This window comes from Pseudonaja textilis, chromosome 1, assembly GCF_049901715.1.
Source record: "Pseudonaja textilis isolate UNSWEBS1 chromosome 1, rPseTex1.2, whole genome shotgun sequence".
Classification (NCBI taxonomy): domain Eukaryota; kingdom Metazoa; phylum Chordata; class Lepidosauria; order Squamata; family Elapidae; genus Pseudonaja; species Pseudonaja textilis.
The window spans coordinates 86,089,872-86,104,646 of record NC_141990.1 but is presented as its reverse complement, the minus strand read 5'-3'; positions in this window follow the sequence as shown (position 1 = coordinate 86,104,646).

The window sequence follows — 14,775 nt, the reverse complement described above, 5'->3', positions numbered from 1 at the left end:
AACCAGGGAGAGTCCATGGGAAGAACGCCAACAAAGTTAAAGCTCATCCAAAGAAAACACTAATTTGATTTCAGCATCTGTGAACACGCAGTTTCAAACTCCTATACTAAGCTCACAGCTGCAACCCATGAGGAGGATCATGGCCCTCTCCTCCCAAGTAGACCACGGTTTTCCCTGATCCTCTTTTCCCTGCGTGCCCTAGGATGGATAGGGGATGGGCCTGGATCCTCCTCTGATTGCTCAGCCGGCCTCTGCCCTTCCCCAGCCTCCTCCACCACCTGTGGAGCTACACTCCCACTCCATGTTGGCTGTTCCTTCTCTCCCTCAGAGTCAGTCTTCACCAGGGGCATGACACTGCCTCTCCATTAACTCTTATTACATTCTTGGCAGGACTAGGCTTCCTGTCTCTGGAACTTCTCTGGAGTTATTTTTCCCTCCTTTGCTGGTACTTTGCTTGTGTGGAGTGACCATTCAAAGTTACTTTAAAAAGTGACTTATGACCATTTTTCACACTTACAACTATTGCAGCATCTCCACAGTCACGAGAGGCCATGTGAGGAGATGCATGCCTCGATGTGAGTGATATTGAGTTGGCCACACCCAGCCAATAACATGACCACCAAGCCATGCCCACCAACTAAGCCATACCCACAGAACCGGTTGTTAAAAAATTTGAATCCCACCTCGGTTGTTTCTCTGTGTCATATAATATATATGGGTATATGCATAATTTTGTATTTATTTATTTTATCATGTTATGTAGTGTATATTGGAGAGCTGTATGCAATGAAATTTCATTTTAATGCATGCTGATTACATGCAAAGTGACAATAAAATTATTCTAAGTCTAATTTATAATAAATGTTTATCATGTGAACTAAGAGTTTTATATTTCAAATCAGAGAAGTGTTAAGCTCTGCTAGTATGTAGCTTTATAGAATTGGAAGGGAAATTGTGGCTATTGAGTCCAGAATACAGATCACTGAAATCCAAATTAAACTTAGATGAGTGTCTAGCCTTTGCCTGAACACATTCAGTGAAGAAGAGCCTACCAACTCCTTCAGTAATTGGTCGCCCTGTCAAACATCCTTTGCTGTTAGGATGATTCTAGTCCTGTGATCATCATAACTGCTTTTCTGTGAAGCTGGTCTAATTTCTCTGAATCCTTCTTCATGTGTGAAGCCCACAACTAGACATGGTACTGTGTTCAGTGCAGCTTTTAACAAAGCTAAGAGATTTGTAAGAGGGATTTTGGAGTCCTAGTGGACAATCAGTTAAATACGAGCCAGCAGTGTGCGTCAGCAGCCCAAAAAGCAATGCAATCCTAAGTTGCATTAACAGCAAATTCAGTATCACATGAGGTACTCTAGTACCACTCTTAAAGCCTTAGTAAGGACACACCTAGAATACTGCATCCAGTCTGGGTCACCACACTAGAAAAAAGATGTTGACACTCTCTAGAATGAATGAAGAGAAGAGCAACAAAGAAGATTACGGGATTGGAGCAGGGGTGGGTTACTACTGGTTCTGTCCACCTCTGTAGAACTGGTAGCTCTGAAGAGCAACAGACATAGAACCTGGGTGGGTGAGTGGGCAAAAACATCAGCAGACATATGTCTGCTGATGTTTTTGCCCACTCACCCACCCAGGCTCTTACCTGATCTTTATTTCCTGACTTTTTAACTTCAGCTGCCAAACGAGGCACAGCTGCAGTTAAAAAATCAGGAAAAGAGGGCTGTTTCAAAGGCTCTGCACACAGCACGCTGATGACAATTTAAAGGCCTGTGGCTCACAGCATGTAGGGAGCTCGTAAATCCTGAACCAGTAGTTAACCCTGTCATATCCCACCCCTGGACTGGAGGCTAAAACATATGAAGGGCAGTTACAAGAACTGGGCATGGCTATTCTAGTGAAGAGAAGGGCCAGAGATGACATAACAGCAGTATTCTAATATTTGAAGATTGGAATGGAACAGCTTGCTTTCAAAAGTTGTCGGTGTTTCATCACTGAAAGCTTTTTAGAAGAGACTGGACAGCCACTTATTGGAAATGGTATAGGAGGTTGGACTAGATGACCTACAAGATCCCTTCCGACTCTATTATTCTGTAAAGCAATATAGGTTGGCTTTATTACTTGCTATAATTTGGAATTCATGCTTAGGTTGACACTGCTTAAAATTGCTTTTGCCTTCTTTCGTAGCCACTTCAATAATTTACTCGTATTCACTTTGCAATCAAATATTATTCCAAAATCTTCTGTACAAGTACAATTATGAAGCCAAGTCTCTCTCCCTTTCCCCTTAAATAGGAAATTGATTCTCATTTGTCTATATTCTATTCCTGCAATCCATTTCTCTAGTCTACCCCAATGTTACTCAACCTTGCAACTTTAAAATGCATGAACTTCAAATTCCAGGCTTGCTGGCTGGGGAATTCTGGGAGTTAAAGTCCACACATCTTAAGGTTGTCCAGGTTGTGAAACACTGCTGGATTGTATCATATTTACTGTGGTACCTTCAACATCTATCTTTGAAAATTTTGTTAAGTATTCTTCCACTTCTTCATCTAAATCATAAACAAAAATAGAGAGGAATAAAGGATCCCTCTCAATATTTCTCTCTGAATTGATGGAGAATCATTGAGGAGCAGTCTCTAAATGCAGTTTCTGAGCCAGCTGTGGATTGTCATGCTGCCCAGCCTGCAACAGTATTTTAGGAAAATGTAAATCTATCTAATGATGCTATTGCTCATGGATGCCTTTTGAGCATATAATTTACTCATACTATTTTAAGTACTCACATGATTACTGTCACATTTTTGTGATCAAAATAGCTGCCAATGTGTATGAGAAAACCCTTTCCCACTTGAATAGGTACAATACTGCTATACACTATATGTATCTCCCACTTGTTTTCAGTTGTGTAGTGTGTCTATGGCATGAAACTTTTCAAATCTCTTCCTTCATCCCATCTCCTAATATCTCCCCACATATCAAGAAAATTATTGCTATGAGGTTCCATCATTACTGCCAAACAGATATCCAAGGATTTCCCCTTTTGATACAGTATATTGAATTTACAGATTATGCTTATTTCTGCCCTGGAATCAATTTTATTCTTTTTCTTTTCTCAATTATCAAGGTTGACTTGCTTTCTGAGTAGTGTTGATAAGAATTAGTAAGGGAAACAGTGTAATGTTGTAACAGTAAACATCTGTTTAAATATGCTGTTTGCTAAAAGACAGAGGCAGAGGAGGAAAATTGATATTTATAATTCATTTATTTATAATGTCATTTAAAAAAATATAAATGTCTACTTGTATAAGACTATGGGCAGCTAACAAGATTAAAACACAACTGTAGTCCAGTTAAAAAAGAACTCACGTGGGCATAGTAGGGAAATAAATCCATTGTTTTTCAATCACCCTAATGATGGATAACCCAATCCCATCCTGGTGGGGTCAAAGGTGGTACTCAGCAGGTTCTGACCAGTTCTGAGAACTGGTAGTGGAAATTTTAAGTCGTTCACATAACCAGCAAATACACCTCTGACTGGCCCTGCCCCATCTATTCTCTGCCTCCTGAGTCTTAGCTGATAGGCTGGGTCTTCTTTTGTTGCCCTGCACAGGAGAACAGAGCTGGAAAGCAGGTTAGTGGGGGTGGGGGGAGGGAATGGGGATTTGCAGTAACCTTCCCCTGGAGCGGGGTGGGAATGGAGATTTTGTGGTATCCTTCTCCTGTCATGCCTACCAAGTAACACCGTGTCCACCAAGCCATGCCCACAGTAAAAAATACTGGTGGTAAAAAAATTTGAATCCCACAACTGCTGTGGATATCCTAATATAGATATTTCAGAATTGTGATAACCTACTGTGTTTCTTTTTCTGAATGTTTTTAAAGAATATTTTATTGAGAATATAATGTAAGGATATAATGAACTGCAATATTTATTATTTTAGGGGCAATTCATGGGCTCTTACACCAATGAAATTCATCCAATAATGGATTGACTGATCTTTGAGGTATTGCAGGGCTTTATTTCTAGGTTCTATGATTTCACATGACCTAAAATGATACCTAACATCAAAAACGTCATCAAACAAGCATGTTCTTTCTGTGTCAACTCAGAACTGCCCAAGGAGCTGTTGATACAGTTCTACAGAGGAATTATTGAGTCTGTCATCTGCACCTCTATAACTGTCTGGTTTGGTTCTGCAACCCAACAGGACAGACACAGACTTCAGAGGATAATTAGGACTGCATAAAAAACAATTACTACCCACCTGCCTTCAATCGAGGATCTGTATATTGCATGAGTCAAAAAGAAGGCTGTGAAAATATTTACTGACTCTGCACATCCCGGACATAAACTGTTTTAGCACCTTCCCTCAAAATAATGCAATAGAGCACTGCACACCAGAACAACTAGACACAAGAACAATTTTCCCCCCAAAGTCATCACTCTGCTAAACAAATAATTCCCTCAACACTGTCCAACTATTTACAAAGTCTGCACTGCTATTACTATTAATCTTCTCATCACTCCTTATCACCCATCCTCTCTCACTTGTGACTGTATGACTGTATCTTTGTCGCTTGTATCCTTACAATTTATGTTGACTGTTTCCTAGTATAATTTGATTGCTTATTGTATCTTATGACTATCATTAAGTGTTGTACCTTATGATTCTCAACTCTTGATGAATGTATCTTTTATGTACACTGAGAGCATTTGCACCAAGACAAATTCCTTGTGTGTCCAATCACACCTGGCCAATAAAGAATTCTAATTCTAATTTACTCAAAGGCGCTTTTTCAAGAGGCAACTGGACTTTCTGGTTGTTCTTTGAAGATGTTGCACTTCACATCCAAGAAACTTTTTTGGTAATCTTGGATGAGAAGGGAAACATTTTCAAAGAAAAACCAGAATGTCTGGTTGTCTCTTGAAAAAGCACCTTTGGGACAGCCATGACCTGGATGACTTCAGAATCTCCATAGACACATGGTTTCAGTTTTTTCAGCAAATATCTGAGCAATACAGATAGTCTTTGGCTTACAACAGTTTCCTTAGTGACTGTTCAAAGTTACAATGGCACTAAAAAAACTGGCTTTTGACTGTTTTTCACCCTTACAACCAGTGGAGCATCCCCATGGTTACATGATCAAAATTCAGATGCTTGACAATTGACTCAAATTTAGGATGGTTGCAATGTCCCAGGGTCATGTAATCCCCTTTTGTGACCTTCTGACAAGCAAAGTCAATGGGGAAGCCAAATTCATTTAACAATCATGTTACTAATTTAACAACTGCAGTGATTCACTTAACAACCATGGCAAGAAAGGTCATAAATTCACTAAACAACTGTCTCATTTAGCAATAAAAATTTAGGGCTTTATTGTGGTTGTATGTCGAGAATTACCTGTATGTTCCATTGGATGTTAAGAACATTATCAACAATTATTTAGTGCCATCTATTCATGAAAGATATGATTAGTAACATTAATTTAAGTTTCTGTTTTAGGACTGAATGCCACAGATTGGAAAAATTAATTGGCTCTGGGAAAGTTTATATGATAACATTCTTGATAGCATTTGGCATGCCACAGGACTGGATAAAGCCAAATGGTTAGAGTGCAGTACTGCAGGCTACTTCCTGCTGACTGCTGGCTGCCTATAATTTGGCAGTTCAAATCTCACCAGGCTCAAGGTTGACTCAACCTTCCAAGGTCAGTAAAATGAAGACCCAAATTGTTGGGGGGCAATATGCTGACTCTGTAAACTGCTTGGAGAGTGTGGTAAAGCACTGTAAAGCAGTATATAAGTCTAAGTGCTATTGCTATTGCTAAAGATGATGGCAAACAAATCCTTTTGAAAAAGTTTGAGGAAAAACTGTTACTTGTTTTTCTCTAAGTTGTTTTGCCAGACCTGGATATTGTCAGCTTACTTACTGAAGATTGGTTGTCTATTCATTCAGTATGCTGGGGAATTATGAGAACTGAAGTTCATCCACCTTAAAATAATCAAACTTTGAGAAACATTGACTTATAGTGGCCAGAATAGTGGAACAGATACCAGAATTCATCACACTAATAGTGGTATATTCCTATTCTTTCTCTTTTAGGTATCTATTTCATTGACTTTTTTCCATCAATCTAAAATATTTTCATATTTTCAAAGCACTGAACTTTTCATTATAATTTTTAATATTTATATTACTATGTGCTCTGTTAGGCTTGCTTCCTAACCCCTACCAGTTGATATTCATTGGCTGATGAGACCTGTAGCAGGGCCAACCTGCCAGACTGAATTGGATAGATAGATAGAAACAACTGGCAGAAGATGATCCCTTAGGTAACTCTGTCCCAGGTAATGAAGGGCTTTAAAGCTTACAACCAACACCTTGAATTGCACCCAAAACACACTGGCAAACAATGTAATTCATGCATTTCGTGATGTTACATCTGTCAAATATACAACATTGTTGAAGCTTCTGAATGTTCTTCAAGGGCAGCTCCATGTAGAGTGCAATAATCCATATGGGAGGTCACAAGTGAGATACTGTGAGCTAAGCCTCCTGGTGCAGGTATGGGTACATCTGGCACATAACTGAAGATTTGTAAAGATCCTCCTGATCACTTTTTTTTTACAATTTTGAAGAACAAACACTTAAACATCACATTACTCCTTGTCATAAACCACAGTCCAATGCTCTTATGTGATTTGGTCCCACCTTTACTGGACTTTCTGATAATCCTCAAGCAATATAAAGCTCAATTCCATCCATTCATCCACTGCAATTGTAGGACCTTTAAAACAATTGCTGCATCAACTCCACAAGAGCTTTTCTTAGAAGTGGACTATGTACACCACATCTAGACTATATACAACACATCTAGATTTGGAATATTGAAAAGAAGCTTGCTTAATAACTTATAACTTATAACCTATTGTTTTAGGACTTTGGAAGTAATATTCCTTTGCTAGATACCTAAAGTTTTTCTGTTATAAAGTTTTCCAGCTTATGCTGGAAAGCAATTTTTGAACTGTAATTAGGTCTTGTGCAGGAGTCAGTCTAGTATTTTGGCTAAAGAAACTGGGAGCACATGAATTCTAGTCCTACCTTAGGCACAAAACCTTGGGCCAGGTACTCTCTCAGTCCTAGGAAGTAGGCAATGGCAAACAACCTCCAAACAACCTCCAAACAACCTCCAAACAACCTTACCAAGAACAATGACACAAAGAGATGCACATGTGCATGCATACACATACATGGACATACGTGCATGCACACACACAGAGGTTTTCTGGATTTTGCTATACATGCCAGAACAAGCCATGATAGGAGGTCTGTGATCATGTCTTTCATTTGTTCAATAGAGTGAACATGACTGAAATCCCTGTATACCAGAGCAACAGTTTAAATGGAAAGGAATGCTCTTTCTAGTTGCTCCAAAGAACAAAATGTACAGTCAGTCTTGTCTTTGAATCTATTTTTGTACAAGCTTAGTGACCAAGCCCTTTCTGCTTTCTATGGGAACTGTAATTCAAAGATTTCACAATACAATAAGATTGAGTACACAATACACATAAGTGGAAGATTCCAAGACCTTCTGGCAGCTGGAGGTTAGTAAGAGTAGATTCTGCCTCTCTGCAACCTTTTTCACTTGTGAATTTGACCTACTACCATTGATCAGGGAAAAGTGAGATACATTTAACATGCTGGGCTATTCTTCTAAGTGTCACTTTAAGCTGCATTTTTCACATTTCTAGGTATCACACTCTCTTAAATGCATTCTGTCAGGAAAAATGGTACTATTTACGTCATTTATCTTGAATGCTGTTCTTTTTTCAGAGTCATAACCTTGAACTTTTCATCCAAAACATACTATTCATGTACTTGTTTTGCATTGTTATTTTAATCCTTCTATCCTGGTGTTTAGGGGTTATTGGGTTTTTTTTTGGTACTGTTTGTCTTCTCAGGAAACGTTTAACTGACTTGGTTAAAATTAGCCTTGTTATGTAGAAAGAGTGCTAGGCTACTGGAATTTTCCCCTATAAAGTTAACTTGATCTTGATCTTTATTGCTTAATATCTGCAACACAAATATAAATCTGCAGTTTTGTGGCCAGCTTAGACCCAGAGTGCAAGATGTCATTCAGCAACACAAGCTGAAATAACCAAATGGAATTGTTTCTTCTTCTCAAGAATTTCTTTGGTTTAGAACTTTTTTATGTGGTATCTCATTGGTTTAATGCAACTTAGTAAACAAACTTTTGGGGGAGTATCTCTACATTGGAGTCTCTTTCTTTTCTATGGTGTAATTTTGGTATGTGTGTGTGTTTGTACATATAGTAAGAAAGTAGAATGAACACTGAATTACATCAATTAACATGCATTACACAGCTGCCAGAAGACCCTGGAATATTCCCCTTATGTGTGTTGTTTGGTGGCAAACTTGGTTTGCATAAAATTGGTTAGGCTGAGACCAGAGCAATTATTTCTGATCATTCAATTCCAGGGGTAGTCTTGCTATATCGCATTTGCAAATTATTGGGGAAATGTTATTGTACCAATATGGATTCCAGAGATTGAAATAAATGAATTTGCAAAAGTGATTTGCAATCATTAACTTCACACAGCTTGTTCTCTAGACACTTGCAACAGAATTAAAATTATGAGAATACAGACTTTATGGTTCCAGCTACTGAAGAATTGCCCAATTTGTCCAGTCTTTCTTGATAATGACAAAACTCTTATCTTCATCTATCTTCAAAGATAGTTTCTTTGAAGTATTATTGTAATTATTCTTTGCCCAGAAACTAGCATTAAAGCAACACCCTTTTAATGAAGTTGTTATGGACTAGTAAAACACTGGTTTTCCTTAGTTCTATAGTGTAACGATTCCTCTCACTATACAAGACTCTCCATACTAGCCAGAACTAGAATCTTTGTGAACAATTTATAGTCATTACTTGATAATATTGGCCTATGGTTTCTTGCTAAAGTCAAATCCTGTCCCTCTTTAGTTATTAATGATACATTGACCTTTTTTTTTGTAACTCTCTGGCATTTTTCCTTCCTATAGGATAGAGTTCATCATATTTTATAAAGGTTGTAAAAGATCATCCTCAAAACATTTATAATAATAACCTGCTCATCCATCTTTCTTATAGTTTCAAAATTTTCCTTTATTGTTATAGGTCTGATCATTATTTCTGTTCCTCTGTCATTCTTGATAAATTTTGCTTCTTTTTAAATATATGTTTTTAAATCAAAACAGTTCTGATAATATATATTTGTGAGGATTTTAAGTAAAAGTAGTTACTTTTCTGCAGTTAGGTCAACCACACAAAAATATTCAGACCTTAAAATGGCTCCTATCTTTTATGCTGACAAGCTCTCTTTGAATGTTTCCCAGTGATATCTTTGCTGACTGGAGCTCAGAGTAGAAAGAACTTTAAGGATTCCATATGCCTCAAAAATTTTATCTTAGCCTGCTAAATTTTCAAAAGAAGGACTTAAGAAAAAATAATTGGATCACCCTTTTTAAAAAAGGGGGAAATATAAAATTGGAACTTTGAAAAAAAGAGATTTCTTGTTCATTGTGAACTGATATTCACCGCACTTTTTTTAAAAAAATGTAGAATTCTGTTTCGCTTTCTGATGGGTAGATCAGTAGCTTTAATTACACATTCTCCATTATTAAACATTATAGAAAAACTCTTCCCCCTTTCATTTCTTAGATGCAATTCTGAGTGTCCTTTTTCAATCCTGCATGAAAAGCAAAGAAATGTTTTCTTTTTAAATGTCATATGAGAGGATATTTGGTAAATGTGCCTCCATATAAAACAGCTGCATCCATTGTGAGTTAAAAAACTGAAGCTGAACTTTCATCCAAACTCAATTTGGCTTTGCTTTGGCATTCTTAAGCAAGCCTAATCTCTTGTGATAAGGGTATATTTGAATTGAAATGAAATGGAAGTATATCAGATGAGGGTAATAGAAAGTGAGAATATTAGTTACTATTTACTAAATCTGTTTTAAAGATTCTTATTGTCACTAGTCATTGACTTGGAAATGGTAAAATGGGAAAGCACCTTCAGAGTTTGATCAGATACCAGTTGAAGAAAGAAAGGCTTATTTCTGTTCATAAGTTGGTTTTGGAAGAATGAGGGAAAGGAAGGGGAAAGACTCTGTTTCAACACAAATTTGAGAGGATAGAATGAAGAAAAGGGTGATGAGGACTGGTTCGAACAGAGTTCATATATGGCATATTTTCCTTTTATCTAAGATTGAGAGGGGATTATGCTGATAATGGTTTGAGATGAGGAATAATACCTATCCCTTAGAAATTTACTTGATCACCAATGACCCATTGGGCTATCTTACCTAATCAGAGAAACAGAATGACCACAGACAACCAAAAAAGAAAAAAAAACCACTGGGAATTGGAGTGACTCTCAACTTCCTGCTGGCTTCCCCATTGACTTTGCTTGTGGGAAACAGGCAGGGAACACCAGAAATTACTACTTCATATCCTCCCTAACTGACCATTGAATTGCCTGCCTCTTTGGGAGAGAGAACAAAGGGAGCCATAGATCATGAGGAAAACTTAAAACTGGCCAGCTTTGTATGTCCCTAAGAGCCCCCTCCCTCCACCCATCAACCTTTAATGCCTCCAGTTATCCCTATCATAACAGCAGGAATGGCAGTTGGAAGTGAGGAAAGAGTTTTTCCATCATTACCCACATACTACTAAGAGATTTCAAATTTCAGCCTTCAATTTCAGCCTTCAATTGATTTCAAAGCAGTCAATTGCTACTCTCCTATTGGACCTTGATGCCAGCCAATTATGTGTAGTGACTCAAGGGAAGTGGAAAAGAGGGTGGGGATATGGTTGTCCCATTTTCCCTTGAGCCACACATCTTACAGGTTCTGGGAAGTATATTCGAAAGTCCTGGTGGTACTAAAGTGGTGATAAATTTATCAATTTTCATTCTCACAGGAATTGTGAGACCTCATATTCTAAAAGTTAATCCATTTGAATTATCTTGGTTCAATAAATGGTGCTCTCAACCTTTCAGTTTTGCCCAATTGAAGGTTATAAATATACAGATATGAGAGTTTTAGTCTATTTCTTTTTTCTTCCCTTAATTTCCTATTTTTATTTTTCTTTGTATTTTACACATTGATAAAACAATAAAACTTATTGGAAAAAAATAAACTAGAAAGTTTTAGTAGTATACATATAGATATTTAAGGAAACTATGGGACAATAATATTTGCATACAAGCCATGCCCACCCAGTCACATGACCATCAAGCCATTTCCAGTCAGTAAGCCACACCCACCCAGCCACATCACTACTAAGCCACACCCACAGAACCAGTTGTTAAGAAATTTGAATCCCCTGGTACAGATAAATTAGAAATAAAACCCAACACAAAACACAGTAAAGTAATTAACATGACCGACCAGGATAATAAATTGCAGACTTCCAAATGATAATGAAGCACACACAGTCGGGAAGATACCAACACACAGATAAGCCTCGACCAAGATAATGCACGCTTTGCTTCCAGCAAGGTGCTGTTTGCAAACGCCCTTCTTATATCCTGTTCTCCCAGCTGCAACTAATGAAAGGAATCAGGGCCTTTTTCTCTCCCATAAGCCACATTGCTCCCTTCTCCATTCCTCCCTGCATGCCCTAGGATGAAGAAGGGGTGGCCCTGGGTCTTCCTCTGAATGCCCAGCCAGACTGTGCCCTTTTCTCATTTCTTCCACACTCCCACTCCCTGTCAGATCCTCAATCTCCCCTTCAAAATCAGACTCCAACAAGGGCATGACAGGGGCCATCATCAGAAATGAGGCTTGTAGAAGTCACTTTCAACAAAGATTTATGTTATTTATTTATTAAATTTATAATACGATCCAAGATTGTGTGATGCAGAACAAGAAAGCAAACAAGAAAGATCGACTGGCTTCAAGCAAGAAAGATCAATTGGCTGTCATAAATAAGAGGACGGTTGAGAGTGGCTGGAGCAGCTTTTTCTGAAGTGTGTAAAACCTTTCCATTTATGGATAAAGATAGAAATAAGTTTAAACTCCTATGGCAGAAATATGATTCCACTTGTGTACTATGAACGATTTGTTTCAAATCATGCCCACAAGAAGCTTGAGAGGACTGAAGAATTTATAGCAGATCTGAAACTAAGGTATAATATCTTGCAACTTTGCTACGTCAGCTGAATCTTTGATCAAAGATCAAATTGTGTGGGACATAAGAAAATGGAGAATGCTTGCTTAGAAAGGTTGAACTGATGCTTAGAAAACACTGATACCTGCAAAGTAACAGAAATCACTCAATCACAACTGAAATTTGTAGGACTTAGCAGTGATAATAGACTAGAAATGCCATCACCCGTGATAAAGGCCTAGAGAAAGGAAGGAGTTAGAACCATGCTTTTGGTTCTAACAAAGGAACCAGCAGGCAAGAAAGCTTGCAGATGGGGAAAATCATACAGCCAATATGTTATCAAGAATAGCTACAAACATTCTATAGCACAGCAGTCGCCAACCGGTGGGCCGTGGCTCACTGGTGGGCTGTGAGAAAATGTTGGTGGTCTGCAGAGAAATGTCACCCCCAGAGCAATTAATCTAGGGTGCGGGGTAACACTAGGCTGTGCCACCCACATGGTCCATAGGAACCCTCCCTGCATACTCACTCCTTACCCGGCAAACTTGCCTGCTAAGTTGCTATTTTTCCTTTTTGCGACCATCAGCTGTTCTGTGCCGGGAGAACTAGATTAGCTAGAAAGCAGGAAATTGTTGAATTTCTTGCTTTCTAGCTAATCTTTACATCTTCAGCTCTGCTTTTAAGCACAGCTGAATCTCCCTTAGGACTGAAGCAGTGCAGACTCAGGTAGCTGATGGCAGAAACACAGATCTCTAAGTGAATCTGTGATTCTGTGAGCAACTCAATCTGCCTGCCTACTTTGTCTGATTTTGGGTAAAAGTTGCTCTTTTTTTTATAAAAAATTCAATATTTATATAAATATTTATAATATTTACATACAAGCCATGCCCAGCCAGTCACATGACCACCAAGCCATACCCACAAATTAGGCCACACCCACAGAACCAGTTAGTGGTCCCCAGGATTTAAAATTATAAGTTTGGTAGTCCCTGAGGTTCAAAAGGCAACCCCTGCTATAGCATATGGCCAGAAATGTCCCAACTATGAAAAGTATAATTACATTTTTCTTTCCATGAATGTAATGGATCATGCCTACCTATTGCATACGTATCATGTATATTTACTCCCAGTCAACAAAATTATACTGAAATTTTAAAAGTTTTTAGTGGAAATTGATCATGACATCCTAATCACCATGCTGAAGAGAGGACTAATTAAACTTTTGCCAACAATACAGTAGCTATCAGTGCCACTTTGAAATATGATTGTAGCCTCAATTCTAAAGCAAAGACTGAGTAATCTAGTGTTCTTCTATTACTGGGAGAGGTCATTAGTTGTCATCAATATGATGAGGATATTCAGCTGGACAGTACACCTCTGTCCTCAGCTGAGCAAATGATGATGCCAGGATCCTTTCCTGGTACCTATAAATTGTGGGGATCTGGATGGGGGAGAACAGATTTAAGATCAACCCTGGCAAAAGCTCTACTACGGTCATAAGTCAAGGACTATCTGTACAATATGACCAGTGCTTAAAACCATTGATGAGAAACCAAATAAGGCTGATGTGGTGCATAGGAACTTAAGGCAGGGGGCATCACACCTAAGTTATGCACTGTGGTGGCACTGTGGCATACAAAAAAGAGCAGTGCTATTGCTATTTATTGTCTACTGCATTGTATGCCAGGAGTGGTGCATTGGTCTAGAGGTGGGGCTCTCACCTCACAATCCGAAGGCTGTGAGTTTGAACCTAGGTAGAGACAGATATTACCCTCTAGGCACAATGCAAATATATCTGCTGAACAAAACTCCACATTGGCAACAGGAAAGGCATCCAGCCATTAACCACTCTTCCAGCTCTATTCAGTTGCCCAGACTCCACCCCACAATGGATTATGGGGTCATTGGATGATAAAGATGTTGATGATATATATTGTATGCCAGCAGTCAGCAGAATTAGCCTGGAATATTGCATTCTAATCTCTGCGCCACCACAGCAGATAACTTCAGTATGTGTGATGCTCCCTGCCTTGAGTTCCTATGTATCACATCAGCATCAATGGTTTTAAGCAGTGGTCACATTGTACAGGTAGTTCTATATAAAGGGGGTTGAAGTATTCTTTAGGCATAGGGAAATAAAATAATATTTGGAAGCAACTCAAGCCAACACCTTCCACCCAATTTATCAGTATATAAAAAAGAGCGGAGATTGCAAGGCTCTGTTATCGTACCCTATGTTAATGAAGTATAGTTTCAATCTTTCTGTGGAGTTAATAAACTTATCTGGTCTACCTAGAGGGATTGTCATCAATAAATCATTTGACAAATATATTATTAATCATACCCTGTTGTAGAACTTAAACAAATATTAATTCATTTATTATGTGAGGTTGAAAGAAAGAATAACGTGTTTTTTTTAAAAAAAACTTTATTAATTACTTTAAATGTATGCCTAATAAAATAATGCTGGATAATGCAGATAAACTAGCAACATTTTCTATTGACATGAATTAGGCAATTTCAATTGCAAAATAAATAGAGTCTGACTTTGATGAGACAAACAATTTATGTCAGTAGTTTA